Here is a 22,236-nt window from a genome sequence, read left to right on the forward strand (position 1 = left end):
TTTTTTATTGAGGTTCACTTTAAACTGTCAGCCATGACTATAAATAAAATTCATGCTTCTCATTTAAACAATTCAGACTGTTTGAAGTGTTTTGCTCCATAATTTATTATTGTACTATAATTAAAGCAATAATTATTTTACTCTTATTGCAAATTTATAAAAAATTTGTGCGATTTAGAACGATCATTTTTCTGATGTTTGAAAAGACATTCATATTTTACCCGTATTGCAAATTTATACAAATTTTGTGCGATTTAGAACGATTATTTTTCTAATAATCTGATTTTCGATATTTAGTGAATTAAGATTTATTAAAATTTGAACTAGTTTTGGAACGTAAGCTATTGCTTTTTATAAACTAACTTCAATTCTGTATTTTAATTAACTCTTTAAATTTCACAACGTTAATCCTGAAAGTTCTCTCTCTCTCTCGCTCTACAAACTTGAATCACACAACTTTGAAAAATCAAAGTTGACAACTTGCATGTTTATTTTCTAATATTAAAGTGTCAAATACACCTACTGCCCATGAAAACGAAAGTTATGAAAAAACTACCAAAATTATTACAGATTAATATAGAAAATGAAAAATTATTGAACTAAACTTTTCATTCCAAATAGATTTTATACTTTTCTTAAAGTTGTGAATTTGTAAAATATAGTAATAACCTGTGTAATTAGTTGTAAACTAATTTTAAATGCTATAAATATTCATTTGTACTCAATTTTTGTAAAGATTTGCCAACTTTATCAATTCTATTCCGAATTTATTAGGCTTAGTTAGATTGATGTATATTTATTATTTATTTATTGTTACTGTGACAATTTCGCATCATATTTGAGACTCTAATCGTTTACAACCTCTATTTATTTCTCGATTTATTTCTTTGCTTTGGATAAGAATGTAACTTACTTGCATTGGAATTTTATTTCCAATAAATCTTATTTTTCCAGAATTCTTTTCTTGCTTTATCCGGCGCTACAGCCCTAGGTGAGCCCTGGCCTCCCCCATAACACGCCTCCATTCCTCTCTGTTCATGGCTCTTTCTTTCCATCCTCTCACTCGGTCCACCCACCTGTTCCTTGGCCTACCTTTTTTTCCGTCTGTTTCCAGAATTCAAATGATGTAAATTATCTTGGAAACTCTGAAAGGATGGTCGGATTTGTTTGATTTTGGTACCAAATTAAAGTCTTACATTTGATGAAATTGAAAATAAAAACACATTATCAACTGAACTAAACACATATAGTATTTAATGTGTGTAAGCAATAATCGGTATAATGCCTCAGTTACCACTTGCTATGTTTTAACTTAACTATGCTTTAACAATTCTAACATACAAATGAGCTCAGTAGTAACATAAAAATTATGAGAAATTTGAATTTCCCGCTCAAATAGTATAAATCATGAGAAATTTGAATTTCCCACTCAAATAGTATAAATCAGGAGAAATTTTAATTTCCCGCTCAAATATTATAAATCATGAGAAATTTGAATTTCCTGTTAATCATGAGACATTTGAATTTCCCGCTCAAATAGTATAAATCATGAGAAATTTGAATTTCCCGCTCAAATAGCTCGCTCATTTGCATATTAGAAATGACCAGATTTCTACCAGGGCATCAGAAACATGCAAGAGGTACACAAAGTAGATCAGTGTTGCGGGTTGTCTATGCTTGCATTGGAAGGCGTTGAAAAATCCTGCTACCTCTTCAAGTGTTCTGACTCCCTGGTACAGAATTAAAGCCAACTAAAATACTACCAGGGCAACAGAAACATGCAAGAGGTACTGACTAATTTGAGCGGGAAATTCAAATTTCTCAGGATTTTTGTGACCACTGAGCTCATTTGTATTGGATGAGAATTAGAACAGCACAGCAGAAAAAAGCAACAGGTAACAGATTCATTTTTCATGAATCCAAAAATTAATTAAAATCGCTAAAACTCTCAGCAATGAAATAATATTTGACGAGAGAAACAATATAATGTCATCACATTGGCGAAATTCCTTACCGTCCATTAGATATGGCCGTTTGAAAATTTGCAAATTTCATGTTTGAAGCCGCATAACTCATCCTGTATCGCTGGGAATGCCAAATTTGGCGTTCTTTCTTTTACTTCTCTAGTAGTCTAGGATAGGATAGTAAGGATAGCAATACACATGTGAGATTTTTATGTATTTATTCATTGTACATAGACCAATAAAGATTGATTACATATATATATACACATTGTTTTTATTCTAGTGTATATACATACCCTTTACCAACCATATACATATATACGAAGCAAAAAAAAATTCCAATTTTTTTTTATTCCCTTCTTGTCCTCGTTCTCAAGATTCAGGTTTACAGTGAAACGTTTACTGTCGGATAGGCCCACAAAAAAAACCGGGCACTAACCTCAACGTCCAATACTGGCACCTGGCTCCAAGCGGTCCTGCCCCCCCCCCCCAATGTAGCGAGTGGTCCCACCCACGCCAAAGGGCGCATTGAGCCTAATTGGACCACTCAGAGCCAAGTGACAGTTTTCCCTCCCCAGAAGGGAGAGGGACAAATCCCCCAGAGGGGGCTCTCCTTCCCCCTCGAAAGGGAGAGGGAAAGTTCCCCTGAGGGGGCAAAAAAGAGTGGTTCCCCTTTCCAAGGGGCAACACTCACTTGAACGAATAGAAGAGGGTGGTGCCCCTCCAGAAGTGGAATAAATCAATGGTATTGGTAAGTGCATGTCTAGGCCATAAGAGTGGGGGGAGAATATAAGCTAGGAGTGCTACCACACTAGTGCTGTTGCATCTGTCACAATATTCATGCTAATTATTGGAACAATTGAAAAGCAATGCAAGTAGAAAGTGTGCTAAGAAGTAAGATAAATACTCTATGATAATACAATACGAAACTTTAACCTATTAATTTAAGCTAGAATTGAACTGTTCATTGAGTGCAGTCAACAACACTTGGGTAATGAACAGTTCAATTCTAGTTTAAATTAATAGATTGAAGAAAACAATATGAGAAGAAAAAGTTAAACTATAACTGAAAATAATTTCATGTAGATGACAGGAAGGGGGAGAATAATATTATTAGATGTAGTGGGCAGGGGGGGAGAGGCAAGTGAAGGTAATACGAGGTAATAAGGTAAGTAAGAATTGCTTGGTATGGTGGGTGGGGGGGGGGTGAGAGAAATGAAATTAGTAAGGAATGGTGGTGAGACAAACAATAATACAATGAGAGAGACAGAATAATGGATGATGGAGACACAACTGAATTAATATCAAAATTAAGTTCCTAGTTAATATTGGTGAACTTGGAATTAGGGAAAGAAACTAATCTACAGATGGAATTAAATTAGAGATTGCATTTGTTCAAATGCTAGTTAATGTATAATTATTATTTAACGAAAATCCCAATTAAATGCTGATTTACAGCATTTAATTGGGATTCTCGTTAAATAATAATTAAAAAGAAACTAACGATTGATTTCAGGTGATTACTACAATGGGAGTAAAATTAATGACAATGTGGTAGGGTGAAAGGAATGTGTAAATTTATGTTTAAAAATGGATCAAAATTTAGATTTTGAATCGATTTTTAAGCAGAATATGATTCCCACATAAGTTACAGGCTTGTGCGTGGGTAAAATAGATAGAATGATAATGAGAGGTAAGTGGACCTAGTTTCAAACGGGATTATTATATTATTGAATGGCATTTTAATTATCATTAAGTGGGATTTTAATTATTAAGTGAGATTAAAATTATTCTTAGCAGAGACGGCTCTTCAAATAGACAAAGATTCAGGTTACACTGAAGATTGGGAACTTAATTTTGATATTAATTTAGATTTAGGGGTTTACAATTTGAGAGTAATGAATTCATAAAAGCTGCGTTTACACCAAAGTTAATAATCTTTATGGATTCAATTAGATTGAACATAACTTATCATACACATGATGAACATTTATGTGTTTGTCAAGTTCCGTTCAATTTAATAGAATCTATCAACATTTTGTTAATAACTTTGGTGTAAATGCAGCTAAAGTGAGGGAAAGATCATTTTATACGAAAGGTGGTCGGAAATAGTAAAACAATTGAGGAATTGAAAATGAAAGAAATGAATTGGATAATGCCCACATGAGCTCTAGGCTTGTGCGTGGGTGGGTAATAGAATGAATAATGATGAGAGATGAGTGGACCTACAGGTCAAGGTAGGTTTTGAATCATCGGGAAGCCAAGAAGTTGGAAACGAAATTGAGAAAAAAGAGGAGATAAAGTGACAAAGTTAGAAATATGAATGGATGGTGCTGCAATGAGAAGGAAGGGAGTACATGAAATTACACTTTACAATGTACAAACTTATTACAATTGAAAAAATTACAATATTTTGAGAGATGCAACAACACACAACAAAGACAAAAACAGTAAACAAATTAATGATGACGACGATTTCCTTCTGAAAAAAGGCAAACAGTGTGGCAGCACCCCAGAAATTTACAATCTAATCTAATTTAGTACAATAAATATGAAAAACTCCAAGTAGATGGAGATAGTTAACAAGAAATGAAAAGGAACAACTGAAGAAAAATGCCAAACTGAATATAAAAAACTGAAATAAAATCGGGGACAGTTTTGAAGAAATCAAAAGAAACAAACTAAACAAAACATCCCTTATCGACATATACTTCGATATTGAATTTGAACTGAAGGTTCACCTCCAAAGCAACTGAAAATAAGAAACTGAAAAAAAATAAAGAGCAGGGAAGTTAAAAAAAAATAATAAAAGGAAACAACTAAAGAAAAACCAAGGCAACTGAAAATAAAAACAAATTCAAAAGTATAAAAGCTGAAAAAAATTAGGGGGTGATGATCCAGACATGCAATTACTAATTCCACACAAGTCGCCCAGGACCGATCTAACAGTTCAACAAGACACTAATTTCTTCTTCAAGAAAAGAATAAAATTTAGGACTTAAATAGATTAAGAAGTGAAATTCAAAGTTGATAATTTTCTCCTATTTTAGTGGATTAATAATGTTATCAACTCACTGAAAGAGGAGAAAATTAATCAGATCTGGAAAAAAATGAATCCAAAATAAAACTTCAAGAAATAAAAATTTTAAAAAACTAGACTGAACTGTTAGAATCGGTCGAGAGCTGACTTTTACCTTGATTGAAGTTCTGCGCAGTCCGTCCGTGCAGCTGCCTCCGCGATGCCTGAAAATACCCACCCCCCATGGGCATTTATAATATACAGCAAAACATGCACAATATCAACAACATCTCAAACAAACAAAATACAAATCAATTCAACGTCTTTTGAAAATGAAAGTAAATTCGAGTCGTTTCACTATCACTTCACATCAATAATTCACTGTTATGCACTTTTCAATGTCAATGTTTGTAGTTTTCATTTTATATAAACTCTTACACTAGAGTCCCACTATTTTGTTAAAGTTTATCTTCTTTTCTGCGTCTTCTATCTTTCTTCTTCTTCCTACTGTTCCGTTTGAGCAGGCCATCCTTTGGCGTTGTCTGTCTCTCTCCTCCATGTCCTATAAAAAAAATACAAACCACCATTAACATTATAACAAAATAATAAGCCTTAGCCACTTCAGATAAATGTCGAAATATGCACTGAATTTATTTTGTGCATCTTCATAAAATAAATGGCCTCTTATGAAGAGCGTCTATTTTCGACAAACAGTAGGCCTACAACAGGGGACGTCTATCAACCAGCAGCAAAAGAGCCTCAGCATAAGGGTCAAGCCACATAAGGCGTTTTAGAGACGCGTCGGCAGGGCAGGAAGCTCTCTGATTGGCTGATCATCTGATCCCCGAACGCCAACCCAATCGGAGAGCTTCTTTCAATGCCGAATCGTCTAAAAAATGCCTCATGTAGCTTGGCCTCAAGGTCCCAACTGTACTGGCGACATATGCACTGAATTTCTTTCGCGAATTTTCAGAAAATGCATGGCCTCTTATGGAGAGCGTTAATTTCGCTTTTATAGTATAGTTTTAGTTATTAGACAGGCCACTAAGGCCAGTTTCACACGGCAGAGACCTCGCTCCTGGAATATCATATTACGGAAGATCATATTTCATATTTTGCAGCTCTCCTGTACTTTCACATGGGGATCTTACGAATAAGCCGACAGATCCAACAACTATGCCGACGTTTGCTCAAACCTATGACTCATCACTTTTTCTCAAAGTCTAACTTCCTTAAAAATATAGATAGAAGATTTCTGATTTCGGATTTGGATTCAGCGACCTCAAATTCTTTAAAGCGTAAGTCCCATTTTCAAAAATACCCGAAAACAAGGGAGTTATAGCTGTTTTAATATAGCTTTCCATTATCATATGATTATATAGTACATACTAAGATAATAATACTCCTGCCTCACAAAGGGACAGGCAAAGGTTTTAAGAAGTTTTTGAACACCTGAGAAGTTTATACATAAACATTTTTAATTTTTAAAAATTCTAGTTTTCCAAAACAATATTGAACTATGAAAAGATGAATCCAAATATGAAATCATAAATCATCTCCACTCATCACCCAATAAAATAGGAGGAAAAGGAATGTTGTACAGTAAAATTCACTGAATTTCAATTGTCATTCAACAATCCAATTTATCAGGTTCAAATCGTTGAATATCACTTTAAATTCCCAGCAATTATTGACTATTTCTTTTTACAATCAGAAAAATCTATTATGAACATACAGTATACATTGTGCTGATCTGAATCGATCTATGGTAATAATAGGAATTGAGAGAATAGAAAATGTCATGGCATTCCAAGTAGTGATGTCTGTGTATTAGAACTGCTGAGTTGATAATGCATACTGAAAAAAAGTCATGAATAGCTCAGACCAGCCTGGCGACTTTGATGCTTTTGAAACCAGAATCTTGTTTTATTTTTATTAAAGAATGATACGGAATGAAAACCATGTATCATAGTACAAAGCTTTGTATCATGAGTAAGATTGACAATCATGGCTTGTCGATTTTAGTTGCTGACCTAAATCCTCATTCCTCAGTCGTAGAACTATGGACCAAGCGCGAGCATTTGCCTTTTATGTCATATACCGTCGACACAAACTTATGAAATTTATGAAAAGCTTGATAGCTTGAATAGTGATCTGATATTTGTTACACGTTTTTATTCTAAGACATAATATGTCTTAGACTAATTTTTAATGTTTCTTCAATCGGCAGGAAAACTTTGGTTTTTCAAAGTTATCTTACTCCCTTATTTTGGGGTATTTTCAGAAATCAAGATAAATAACCTACCAAATTTCCTACACGAATACAGTGTAAGTTGTATTATAATAGCTAGAGTACTTACGTACTGTATAGTACAGTACCTGTTCGTTTTTACCGTATAATTATATGATAATAGAAAGCTTTATTAAAAACAGCCATAACTTCCTTGTTTTCGGATATTTTCGAAAACGGGACTTACGCTTTAAAGAATTTGGGGTCGCTGAATCCAAATCCGAAATCAGAAATCTTCTATCTTTATTTTTAAGGAAGTTAGACTTTGAGAAAAAAGTGATGAGTCATACTTTGTGGAAACGTCGGCACAGTTGTTAGATCTTGCCTCTGCTTGCCTCGAGGGGAAAAGACGTGACAAAACGAGGTTCCTGGATAGGAGTCACCATGTGAAAGACACGATTTGACTCAATGTACTTCGACAAAAAAACGAGAACACTGTTCAGTGTTCAAGTTGCACGTCTCCTATCGTGTGAAAGAGGCCTAACGGTAGGATAAAAGCATGTCTATCAGGCACCAACACACACACACACACACACACACACACACACACACACACACACACACACATGTTCATCATGAATATTTTGTCATCAGCTAGAGGCTTCCGACATAAAATGAACAACCAATAATGATAGATAGACCACTGGAAAATTACAAATTACAATAATAGAAAATAATTTAACCTCAAACGAGCAGTGGAGAAAGAATAAACAAAAAATAGGTGACTCAAAAACGTAAACTCCAAAAAATTAGCTGGAAGCCTTTCGCTGATGACACAATAATGTATGACAGCATTTTTATCATGCATTTCCTACGGTTAGTGACCAGCCTGAAGGTGCGTACAGATAATACGCGCCGCGAACATGAGCAATTCACTTTTAATCAGCTGACTATATCTGTATTTTTACAGAAACGGTAAGATATAGATATAAAAAGCTTGCATCAGATGATTAAAAGTGAATTGCTCATGTTCGCGGCGCGTAAATCTGTACGCACCTTGAGAGACAATGCATCCGGCAAATGAGCTAAAAGAAATTCGGCTCGTCTGAGACGCCCGCATAGTGAGGACCTTACATGTGGTAAGTTAATCATTATAAGATTCAATAATAAATATTCACAATATTGAGATAAAAATACTTTTTCTCCCTCAGGAAAATTGTTGCCCTCGGCTTCGCCTCGGGCTTCAAACTTTTTCCCACAGGGCAAAAAAATGTACTTTTCACTCTAGATATACAGATAACTATTGTAGTTAATTATATTTCTACATAGCCCACAAACAATTTGGCAACGGTACGGTGTTATAATGAAGTTCACGTTATAATGGCAGTGTTTGATTAGCAATGGTATTGCTATCCTTGTCAATCATCCAGCTAAGATCTAATACTTTTTTATAAATTATATTACTACATTGTTATAAAACGATCTGGCAAACATTGCGGAGATAAAAAAGGATAACGCTATCTGCTTTGTGGAATGATAGACAAGGATAGCAACACCAACGTTAATCAACTACTGTCTTTATAACGTGGACCTCACTATAGAACAAGAACAACCATAATATGATAATTATAGTATCAGCAGAATATGATACAGTATCACCACACATTATCAAACCTAAATGATACAGTATCACCACACATTATCAAACCTAAATGATACAGTATCATCTCAACTTGATACCCAACACCATGATTTGATACATTCGCTATCTGCTTTGTCAAATGATAGACAAGGATAGCAACACCAATGTTAATCAAATACTGCCATTATAACGTGGACCTCACTATTGCAAGTAGTGCAGAGTGGGGCAGAGCCGACTGACGAGTTCGGAAGGGTTATAAGTAATGAACGGCTCAAACTTGAAAACAAATTCCTCAATGTTTTCAATTCAGTTTGAAATGCAGTTTTTATAGTTAATTATTGAAAATGATATGGACCTCACCAAAGTAGAATTGCTAATAATATTGTCGACACTGACCTGATAATGCAGCGTCCGCTCCATCTCTTCTCTCACTCTAGCAACACCAACCAAATGACAATCCTCCTCCATGCAACCGCTCAGAACTCACTTCGCTCGCTGTGCTGTTCTCCTCTCCTCTCACTCTGCTCACTGCAAACAAAAATCAGCCACGTTATGATCCAGTCAAGTAATTAACATCAATTTAATTCAAGATGAAAACCACAACATGATATGGTATCAGCAAAATATGATACAGTATCATCTCAACTTGATACACATCATGATTTGATACATTCGCTTCAATCAAAAACAATCATAATAGTCAACTACACATTGTAATCAATCTTTGTATCTTTATAAGTATTCAAGTTTTGGGCTGACAAGTTTTTTTTTTAAACTCCGTTATTGTAATTTATATTCAATGAATAAATGGAAATATATAGTAGCATTGAAGTGGCTTGACAGTGTTTTATAGGGGGTGCGACAGTGGAGGCCTGCGACCGAATAGGGCTGTTTTCCAGTCCTCTATGGTCGTAGGCCCCGACTGTCGGGCCTGTACAAAAATTAAAGAGGCCTCAACTGTCGTCTAACGCAGGCGACATTTGAGGCCTCTTTTTCAGGATTCCTCTACGGTCGTAGGCCTCTACTGTCGGACCTGTACACAAATTAAAGACGCCTCAACTGTTGCCTAATGCAGGCGACATTTGAGGCCTCTTTTTTCAGGAGTCCTCTGGCCTCAAATGTCGCAGGTCTCAGCTGTCGAGCCTGTACAACAATTAAAGACGCCTCAACTGTTGCCTAACGCAGGCGACATTTGAGGCCTCTTTTTCAGGAGTCCTCTACCGTCGCTGGCCTCAAATATCGCAGGACTCTTCTGTCGTTTGCCTCGTTTGACATCAACCCATAATATATATCATTATATATTGATAGCATCAATCACTTTTTGTCAATTACTTCTTCAAGATGACTACCTCCTGAACGAATACACTCTTGAAATCTGTGTTGAGATTGCTGCAACATTTGAGTTGGTATATTGTTAATTTCATTTTGAATTGTCTGTTATGATTCAACAGTTATTGGTCAAGTTGCGAAAACGTTTGATTTGAAACTGCTCATTGATTGCTGCAACATCTGCGTTTCCTGGTCCCATGATCTGTCCATCTGCGATTTTCTGTTTGTGAAGCTTTCTCAAATCAAACGTTTTCACAACTTGACCAATAACTGTGGTTGAATCATAACAGACAAAATTTGGGAGAAGACAGTTTTGGGCTATGCCTGTTGTCTTCTCCCAATCACATTATTGAATTGAATTGAAAAAATCTTTATTCATAAACATGAAAAATACATATGAATAGTGTCACAGAATACTAAGGAATATAGCCTAAATACTAGTTACAAACAATAATGTCATACACATAAAATATTATAAAAACTCCTGTAACGAGTACAGGGATAATCTCACCAAATATTCCTTTAACTCAATACCAAACCTTTTAACATCTTCTAAAATTTATATTATATTATATTATAATTATGATTTGTGATTGTCAATGAAAAAAATAAATAGATTCAAAATGAAATTAACAATATCCCAGCTCAAATGTTGCAGGAATCTCAACACAGATTTCAAGAGTTTATTCGTGCAGGAGGAAGCCATTTTAAATAAGTAATATTGTCAAAAAGTGATAGATGTTATTAATAATTCTCAAATGGCAAGTCTTGAACTTTGCATTAGTTTGAATAAAATTATTTTTGCCCTTCCCACTAATGTTTTATGGTGTTTTTAAAAGTTACCGTTATTCTGTGTCACTCTGTATAAATAAAATGCTCTAGATTATGATGTAGCCTACCTGATGGGAACTAGTCTGGAGCTTCGTCACACAGTGGTGTGATGGTGAGATGGTGAGGGGGTGAGGAGGGGAGGTCTGGTGAAGGCTGGACCACCTCATCAACTACTCGTTCAACCTGAAAACATAGGCCAACACATTAGTAATCAATTACTAAGTCACAAATCAAGACAAGACTGCATTCTTCATCAGCTCAGAATATTTGTACAGTATTTGAAACTGAAAAAAAATTAAAGAACACGACAGAGCAGAGGTTTTCTACTATATTTCTCCACCACATGTTGTTATTAATAAGTGAATAATAGAAAAAAGTAAATTCGTATGGCTTTTGTTGGTGGGGAGTCCCTTGCGGGAAGGTCCCACCGCCTGAATATATAATTTAAGCCGTCAATGGGCCTTACGACTGTCATACTTCAGCCGGGACCGTCCCGACTTAGTGAATAATATCATAGAGAAACAAATAGCGTAAGTAGATATCCCATGGTATAGGGCGTTTATGTTGCAACTCTTACTGTTATCTCAAGCCGATAGTTCATGTAATTCTTTCCCGTGAAGCTGTGTGACGCCTGGTAGTCTCTCATATTGTGCCGTTCATACACTCTCACCCCAACGAAACAGTGAAATTCGACAATAATCAACAGTAATCGGCTTGAAATAACAGTAAAAGTTGCGACATAAACGCCCTATATACCATGGGATATCTACTTACGCTATTGTTTCTCTATTTTAATATGTTGTTATTGACATAAAATCATACAATGATAGTTACATAAACCTCTTACATAAACAGAAATTTGGAAACAGCTTGAAAATTTGGACTAGATTTTTCGAAACTGTGTTAGAAATAGTAAGGGGTATGTCAGTTTTTCTTACGTATGTTTGTAATTAAATGAAATGAATGGATAAACACCATCAGAATGTTAAATATGTAATACAATAACAGAAAGCATGGAAATAATTATATCTCACTAGGTTAATGTCATGATCATAATATCTTGATCATGTACTGTATTCAATCACCAACGCCGGGCTGCACAGAAGCCGGTTAAATTTTAATCGTTAATTATTTCAAAAAGCCTTCTCTGATTGGTTTTCATGAAATTAATCACGATTAAAATTTAATCGGCTTTTGCGCAACTGGGCCTAAAGCTGTGTTTACACCAAAGTTATCAACAAAATGTTAATAACTTAATCCTTATAGATTCTATTAGATTAAACGGAACTTAACAAACACATATGTTCATCATATGTATGATAAGTAAAGGTGCGTACAGATTTACGCGCGGCGAACATGAGCAATTCACTTTTAATCAGCTGATGCCAAGCTTTTTATATCTGTATCTTTCCGTTTCTGTAAAAATACAGATATAATCAGCTGATTAAAAGTGAATTGCTCATGTTCGCGGCGCGTATATCTGTACGCACCTTTATATTCAATCTAATAGAATCTATGAGGATTAAGTTATTAACATTTTGTTATTAACTTTGGTGTAAACGCAGCTTATAAATTTCACAACTTCTAGAAAATTATCACAGGCTGAACAACGTATTGAATACAAGTGCACAACATCTGCAGTACACATTGATTGAAAGCCGCAAATCCTGAGCTTATTGGAAATTTCAAATCTAATCGAATAAAATTACAAGATTCAGCCCGCTTGCACAAAAGTCTGTTAAATTTTAATGTTGGTTAAATGCCACTTGAACCAATCAGACAAGTCTTCTCTTAAGCCTTTTCCAATTGGTTTTGTGACATTTAATGCTTGTTAAAATTGAACAGACTTTTGTGCAACCGGGCCACTGAGGCATGTGACAAGACTCACCTGTCATGCCCTACTTGGAGGCTTCGGGCGATGACAGAAGGGTGGAGTGACGTCACGATGCCCGCCCGCCCAGCTCACATCAGCATCCAGGCATCCACCTCCTCCAATCTCATTCATACCTACAACAAATAATTAAATGCATTGAAATTTATAGAACTCTTTTTACAATTATGTAGGAGTTCCACAACATCTATTATATTCAAAACATTCTGTAAAACCTACTATCATGATTAATATAAAATATCGGGGCACCGACTAAATTCATCCTTTCATCCGACAACCCTCAACAAGTCGACTGGCTTCAACACAAACTAGTCAAATTTGAAGGTGAATGAAAAAGACAAAGGAGAAGAGCGGTTTTGGGTTTGAGACTCACCCCAATTTTGGCATTTTCCACACGTAGTACATTCAAAAACGCAATGATAGAAATCTCAAAAGCTCGACCTAAAAGTATTGCTGAAAAATCTATTAATCTGTTGAAATAGCTTTTAAAATAATAAAACTTGTCAGCAGAAATATTGAATTCAATTGAGAACAACCTAACCTTGCAACCCCCACCATAGCACGTTAATTTATTGAGTCAAGTAATTGATTTGAGCAACTCAAAATCATAATATCTTTAATTTAGACAACTCTTTGTGAGGCTGGGTATTTAATTAACATATTTACCCACATCTTTAACATTTCTCAAAGAATATTACTTTGCTAAGAACAATCATCACTGTAATCTATAAAATGATTGCAAATTGCTCTAGAGCCTGTGTAACTAAAACCAACTCAGCTCCATACTAAAACTAAACAAGGAAATTTACAAGATTAATCACGGGGCTAAATTTTTGGAGTAAAATATGTAAGACAGACAGTCTGCAGATAAAGCTGTTTACACATATACGCGCTTCCAACCCGCACGCTCCGCCCTCGTTCCTCCATCGTACCGCAGTCGCTCCTCCCCCGCTCTGCAGTCGCACCTATCATGAACGTTATGGAAGATGTTATATCTTCTCGCGTTCAGCGGTCGAACCACTCTTGCTCCCTGGTCGATCATCAATCGCTCTGCTGGAGTGACGTTTGGTTGCGGAGCAGAGCGAAAGTCTGTACGCACCTTAATGATAACCTGACCAGTACATTGTTCTATATGATAAGCTAGGAAATTATTGCCGCATAAAGGATGAATAGTCTGCAGAGACTAATAGCTAAATTGGCTTCATGGGATAACTTAAGGAACAGACTATTATATTTGCAGAAAATAGGGATTCAACAATAAAATACGAACGATATGCAGACGTTTGTTATCGTTAATATTCAAACATAAAACCTAGAACTGACTTTGAACGTTTGTGAATATTATTGAACAACTGCATATCTAATTAATTCAACTAGTCTTGGTCTTGACCCTAAATCTAAATAATGGAAATCAGATTACTTCAATAAATAACATCAAATACATTCGATGTATCCATTTGTTGTAGCACTTACAACACCATATAATTGTATTAGAAATTGGCAAAATATCTAATCTACATTGATTTAGGTTTTGTGAATTACGGTGCTTTAATTATTGACTGCCAGAATGATGATATTTTGTTAATCTACAAATTGAGTACTTTGATTCACACGAGAAAAAGTTAAAAAAAAGGAAAATTTGGTTCATTACCTGTTGTTTCCGATGTAATATTGTGAATAAATAAATAAAATTCAAACCACACAACCGAACCGTCTTCAAGTTCAACTGTCAAAATCTGTCATCCATTAAACATAAACAATGAAGAAATCAAGTGTCGAAGTGTGCTTCTTTGAAGATTCAGTCAGCAGAGCGTGTGTTTTCTATGTTGACCACTAGGTAGCAGCACTAGTCGAGACCTATCAAAAGACCGTCTCTCTCGAGGAAATTGAAATTGATTGCGCATGTGCTATTACGGAGGATAAATTATGAGGTCTACGTTAAAACGGCAAAAAGATGAGAGCATTGCCGTTTGTCTGTCTTGATTTCTACATTGTTAAAAACGGATTTTGCAACGTTGAGGAGCTAGAAATGAATAGTGCTATCTGTTTTGTCAAATATTAAACGCGGATGGCATCAACTATAATCAAAATACTGCCATTTTAACTTGGACCTCACTGTAGGCACCTCATAAAGCGAGATATCTCAAACGAGCGATTATTTCAACTTTTTATTGATTATTACCCAAAATAATCAACACATTACATATAATATTAACATGTTACTAAGCCAAAACTCAACATCCTAAACCTTTTTTCACCTATAAGACATAGTTGAACAGAAACTTTTAGGTTATATTCACACAATAGAAAAATTGAAATCTCGCAGATTTGAGACACTCACAAAAATTTCAATTCGAAATTTAATATAGGCCTATTGTCTATATATATAAAAGCGAAATGGCACTCACTCACTAACTGACTCACTCACTCACTCACTCGCAGAACTAAAAATCTACCGGACCAAATTTGGTAGGTATGTTCAGTTGGCCCTTTAGAGGCGCACTAAGAAATCTTTTGGCAATATTTTAACTCTAAGGGTGGTTTTTAAGGGTTTAAAGTTCGTCTTTTAGCATGTATATTCTTCTTATTCTCTTAACTATAAATGAAAAATGTTCATACCATTATGTTAATATAGAACTATAATCTGGAGAGAGTACCTTTTCGAAACAGTTGTTAACTGGTAACTAAATTAATATTTTTGTCAGGTTGGCATCAAGTTGAGTTGACTTTGTTAGGTTGGCACCAATTGAAGATTGAAATGCATTTATCCAGGACCTCCTAAATACCAATTTATCCAGTTAGCAAAAATTAGCGTTTTCTCAGCTTTTCTGCGTTTTTCAATAATTGATGGAGATATATTTAAAAAAATTCAGTACCCAGGTTTAGCTGAGGTGGAAGAATTTTCTTCGCCAAAGATACGCCGATATAGTAACAGGTGTTTTTCAAGATCAAATTGACATAATACGTTCAAATTCGGTACAGAGGTTCCGCTGAGGGCTACATGCAGGCGAGCGAAGCGAGCCCGCTGATCTCATTTTTGACGATCCAGTCGGGGGTCCAGGCGGCGGAGCCCCCTGGCTAGACGGATATGGCGAGCGAAGCGAGCCTGACGGCTAGTAAAAACATAAATTTAATATTCTTCAATTTTAATCACCTACCTTGTTGCATTTTCACCCACAGGACGACCTGTAATGGTCTCCTCACAATAATACAAAAAACTTCTTTTTATGTAGAAAAAATTCTTCTTTTATGTTGACAAAATATTTTTCTGAACTCTACTCATGGAAACTCTGGGTTCAATTATTATTCACTTGAAAAAATTATATGGTTCCTTTGTTCAAAATATAAATATGTAATCAAATTCCCAGTTTTCCATTGAATTCAATAAAATATTCCAAATAAGACAAAGAATTTCAAATAAAAAATCAAATGTTCATAAATGGTAATTTATAGGCCTATGTAGCCTATTGCTGAAATATAATTATTGACATAAAAATACTGTACTTTCAACTTCGGTACGGTACCTACCTAATCTCCCATAAAATTTGATTTTGTTTTGTTCAATCCAGATTTTTATGAGTTCTAAAATTATGTAGACTAGCCTACTGCTCTGAATTATAATTCCCCATCTTAAGGTAAAGAAGAACAAGTTCATTTCCCAGTTGCAACACATTCATGAGGATCTCCCAGTCTCTAGAGATTTGGCTAACCCTCCACCAAGGCGCCTCAAGTCAAGAAGATACTTGAGACTTGACGAGCAAGAGGAAATTAGAAGTGCAAGGGAGTTATGGAGACTGAGATGGTTGCAGGGAGAGGTCAGGAACAAAGGCCTTTGTGGATGACCCTAATAACATTGTTCCTGGCACCCAGCTGAGACGTAGAGAGTGGTGTGGCCTTAACCGGTTCAGGACGCAGGTGGGAAGGTGTGCTGAGCTGATGACAGCATGGGGATACACATCTGATCCTCTGTGCCAATGTGGACAAATCCAATCAATGAACCACCTAACATCTGAGTGTCCACAACACTCCTATCATGGAGGGCTGTCGGCCCCTCCATGATGCTGGAGAAGATGCGTTTCAGTGGCTCCAGAACATTCTAAATTCTATTGGTATTTGAAATATTAAGTGTAAAATATTGTGTTTTTTTCTAATTTTGGCCTATGTATGCATATGCATATATATATTTAAAGTAATCCAGTTATAAATTGTATTAGTGAGGAAACTCTTCAACATAAAAAATATATCATAGAACACAAACATCAATAAAAAATCTATAATAATTAAAATACTTCCGTACTACATACAGTAAAACCTCGTTATAATACTTGAGAATAAGTTAGGCCTATACCTCCTCCTATATATTAGCTTAATAATATATAATTGATTTTTTTAAACGACAATGAACAGTTAATATTACATCAATAAACCTGTATCAGCTACCGTCAATAGAAGGCATTGACAAGACAGAGGTTCGGCAACGTTGTTCTCCTATCTTTCTCCACTGCCATTACTACGTGGACCTCACTATACTTTTACATAATTATTACATTTTTTCTAAATCCAATATTAAGGTGAAATTCATGTCTATATTTTTCAAGTGTAGCCCTCCACTTTTTTAATTATATTGGGCATACAGTAGAACTTCAATAAATTATCCAGAAGTTAATAGTCCAATTGCTTTCAGAATAAATTACTCATAAAATTTCCGCTCATCTCGGATATTTTGTTTGAAAAGCATTAATATTCTCTTAGCAAAGTTCGATTATTCATACAATGAAGTAGCTAGTTATAATAATGAACTGAAACTAGCCTACTCTAGAAATGTATTGTCTCAACTCGGCTTGGCTGGCTGGATCAGTTAGGCTTTCAATCACCCAAAGGATTTGACTTCTTACGGAGCAGACACTTCTTTTATTACAAAATACCACTTAACGCTTAATTCTACGACAAAATGTCACTGAACATTATTTTTAGATAATAATTTGATCAATAATTTATGTCTCAAACAAATTTCAATTTGAGCTACCGTTCAGACGGTAGGGTATTTCAAAAAAACTGGTACACCTGAATTTTTTTTCGTTTTCCCAAATTCTGCATCTATCTAACAATTAATGGAGAAACTGAACAGAACATTATTTGTAGATAATATTTCACTCTACAATTGATGTTTTCTACAGTTTTTCTATATGAATCACCGTTGAGACGTTATTTCAAGAAAACTGATGCATCATCTGATGTAATTCTCAATCATTCCCAAATTTCGCCTCTGATTGACATTTCACAAGAAACAATATTACTAGACATTATTTGTAGATAATGTTCTGATCTACAATTTAAGTGCACTACAATGTTTCGATATGAGATATGAGCCACCGTTGAGACTTTATTCTGGGAAAACTGGTGCTTCATCTTATAGAATTTTTCATTTTACCCAAATTCTAAATCTATTTGACATTTTAGAAAAACATTTCAATGAATATTTTTAGGACCTACTGTAAATAATGTTCTAATCCACAATAATTTACTTTTTTTCATATGAGCTATCATTGAGACGGATTTCAAGATTATTATGGTGCTGATAATATTATGACTAAGGATAGACGTACCTACCTTCATTAAAGCTCCTGGGTTCCGAATCACTGAAAGATGATTTTCAAGTTCATAAAGCTATATTTACACATATCAGTCTCAGTGAACGTATCCGGTACAGTGAAAATATAATTCCCATGATTTCAAATGGGACTTTCCTCACCCAGTACGTTCGAGCGAGTATGAATAGTCCCATTCTAAACTCAAACATAAAGGCCTAGTCCCATTTATTCTAAACTTAAAATATTGTATTCTTCAATGTTGTTCTCCATCACGAACTGCTTATTTTTAAATCACCTTTTGCTATTAAAAAGAACGACAAGCAGTCAGATTCTTTACATTAAATGAACTAATTCACAGTGAGTGATTGATTCATTTATTGCAGTCAGATTTTTTACAATAAATGAATCAATTCTCAGTGAGTGATTGATTCATTTAGGTCATGTCAGAGGCCCTGAAATTGATCAGTTGCGATCTGAAAACTCTGACACCAGACCTAAGCCAGCCAGGTTACACTATATTATTATTATTATTAATTCATTTATTGTAGAAAATCTGACTGCTATAGTGTGGTCCACGTTATAATGGCAGTGGATAAAGATAGAAGAATAGCGATGCCGATTCTCTGCATTAATTAAGTACGGTATATTTCTACACTGTCAAAAACATTATTGTCATCGTTGTGGACCTCGAAAAGGATAGTACCAGGCTTTGTCGGTTGATAGACAAGGATAGCAATACCAAAGTTGATAAAATACTGTCATTATAACGTGGACCTCACTAAAGTCATTCTTTTTAATAGTAAAAAGTGATTTAAAATTGTAGGTTCACATAAACTTGAATTGTAGATACTTCCTGATTTGATCTAATTTACATTTTTAGAAATGATATATTTTGATAGTCATTTTTTATAAATTTGGGAGAGAAATAGAACAAGGTATTCTTAGTTTTTTTTCTCTCCCGATCTGTGCTTCATTGTGAAAAAATCATCATATTTCTACATGGTCTATAAACAATTGGGCAACGGTGTGGAGTGGTGAAGGATAGAGCTATCTGCTTTGTCTGCAGACAGACAAGGATAGCAACACCAAATAAGTTAATCAGGTGCTGACTTTAGAACGTGTATCTAACACCAGTATTTTGTGCTCTATTAAAAGTATAACACAGTAAATTAAATAACAATTTCTATCCAAATTTTGGAAAGGAACAGTTTTGGGCTTTAAGCCTGTTGTTCCTCTCCTAATCATTCATTGTTGAGAATTATATTGTGTAGTTGAGAAGTTGATATTGTGGTAATTATTCATATTGAATGAAAAACACTAAGAAATTGTCAAAAAACCACTGATTTATTGATAATTAGAAAGACCGGTTTCGGTTATTACACCATTGTCAATCTCTGATAAACAGAGATTATCTCTCAGTTTATCAGAGATTGACAATGGTGTAATAACCGAAACCGGTCTTTCTAATTATCGATAAATCAGTGGTTTTTTGACAATTTCTTAGTGTTTTTCATTCAAAATTATATTGTATCTATCTATCAATGTACCGTATCATGCAGCACACAAGTCTTCAATTTCATTAGAATACAATTCTGAATTGCAAATTCCATTTGAAACAATTTCATTAGAATTGGATTTCATTAAAAATACTGTGTCTAAGTAGATTTATCTGTGTAAAATACTGTGTTTAAGTAACCATTACCGGTGTCAAAAATGGTATATTATGCTCTTTTCTACTCCCATGTTGCTTATGGTATAGAGTTGTGGGGAGGCACCGCTGATTTTCATTTCCAAAGGATTATAACTACAATAATACCCACTCAATATTCACACTATTACAATTTATTAAAAAGTGTTCATTTATTGAAAAGTATTGACATTTGGTTACTTTTGTTCACTAGACAGCACACTTTACCTACCTACTATTCTCAATTAAACAGTTACTTGACCAAGTAAGTAGAGTAGAGTTAGCTCGGTAGAGTTAGTATCCAGTTACTCGACCACTAACTCTACTAGTGAAAACCAGGCTTTATAGAGTGGTTCTGAAGAGAGATGAAGGAGTGGTTACTGTTTGTTACTGAAGAGAGAGAGATTGATTGATTGAGTACTTCATTTATGTAGATTACAATATACTGGCTTATACACTCATATACAATAGCTTACAATACAACAAAATTATAGATGAATTGACATAATATAGACTAAGAAAATAATTATTGAACTGTATATGATATGAAAAAGCAATTTGTAATATAATAACTATAGATAATAATTATATTGTTATGCATCTACATAAGTTGGCGGAGCTTTGGACATATCCATTCTTCGGAAAGAATATTAAAAATATCCTCCCCACTAACTCTCTACCAAAGGGTCATTCTTCAATGATTGAATATGATTAACATAATTGAAATTAATATTTCATATTAAATTTTAAATTTCATTAGATTAAATATTTTGTTCATCAATATATTCCTACATTGATAAATAACGATCTGATAAGTTGCAGAGCCAGACTGCTAGAAAAGGATAGCGTTATCTACTTGGTCGAATGATAGACAAACATAGCAATAACTTGTTAATCAAATAGGCTACTGACATTAAAACGTCGACCTAACCATAGTATGCGAATATATTACAGAAATATTCATAATCTTATCTTCAGAGATGTCGCGACATGCTTAGTCGATGTCTAGACCGCTATCGTTGCTATCGTGTTGCTATCCTTGTCTTTCATTCAAAAAACCATAGCGCTATTCTCTTCTATAGTGAGGTCCACGTTTAATGGCAGTAGCTGATTAACAATGTGCTGCTATCCTTGTCTATCATTCGACAAAGCACATAGCGCTATCCTTTTCTATAGTGGAGTCCACGTTTTAATGACAGTATTAGATTATCATCGGTGCTGCTATCCTAGTCTTTCATTCGACAAAGCAGATAGCGCTATCCTTGTCTAGCTCCGCAAAGGTTTCTCCGTTTTGCTATCCCTGTCTATCATTCGACAAAGCACATAGCGCTATCCTTTTCTATAGTGAGGTCCACGTTATAATGACAGTATTAGATTATAATCGGTGCTGCTATCCTTGTCTTTCATTCGACAAAGCAGATAGCGCTATCCTTGTCTAGCTCCGCAAAGGTTTCTCCGTGTTGCTATCCTTGTCTATCATTCGACAAAGCAGATAGTGCTATCCTTTTCTAGCTTCGCTAAGTTGCAAGACCATTTCTCTACAATGTAGAGGTATATCACTGTTCAAACAACTATCTTGAATTCACCAGATTATCTCATTATTAATGACTTTTTTCATCAATCACTGTGTAGAGACATTGGAGGGAAATAGTTATTTGTGCAACTAGTGCGCAAAGTGACAGTTTGCTGCACCGAAAGAAACGTTTGGTTTTTTGAGTGCAGCAGAGGACTTTGCGCACGTATTTCACATTAAGTTTTTCCTACAGTTACCATTGATATGAAAAGTGGGTAATTATGGTAAAATTGCCTGAAATCCATCAAATAACTTAGTAGTGTTTGAATGGCGGGGGGCAGCTGTGTGGTGTGTGGCTGTGGTGGCACTGTGCTGTTGCTGTCCTCAATATAATATATAATAGTAATAATTATCGCGTTGTGCTTCGTTGCACCTCTGCTCACTATAGCAGCCACAGCAGTCACTGTTACCAACTTCATTTTGATTTTGCTGCACTGTTTGCTCCATATAACCTACTAAGTATTTTGCGTTGCCATGTT

At 35.0% G+C, this 22,236-nt stretch overlaps 1 long non-coding RNA gene across 3 annotated transcripts in view; it reads right to left on the reverse strand.

The window, feature by feature from the left end:
* Window positions 1-2,339: 2,339 nt before the first annotated feature.
* LOC120354017 overlaps window positions 2,340-22,236 on the reverse strand; it is a 28,802-nt gene continuing 8,905 nt past the window's right edge. Inside the window, exons 1-5 of one of the 3 annotated variants that reach the window (XR_005572770.1) lie at window positions 14,558-14,683; window positions 12,904-13,022; window positions 11,084-11,198; window positions 9,252-9,383; window positions 2,340-5,545 (exon numbers count right to left, since the gene is read on the reverse strand). This is a non-coding gene — a long non-coding RNA (uncharacterized LOC120354017). Of the gene's footprint in view, window positions 5,546-9,251; window positions 9,384-11,083; window positions 11,199-12,903; window positions 13,023-14,557; window positions 14,684-22,236 lie in introns of those variants that run through there. The other 2 variants (XR_005572772.1, XR_005572771.1) reach the window with 2 other exon arrangements.

Source organism: Nilaparvata lugens, chromosome 13, assembly GCF_014356525.2.
Source record: "Nilaparvata lugens isolate BPH chromosome 13, ASM1435652v1, whole genome shotgun sequence".
In the NCBI taxonomy this organism is placed as follows: Eukaryota; Metazoa; Arthropoda; class Insecta; order Hemiptera; family Delphacidae; genus Nilaparvata; species Nilaparvata lugens.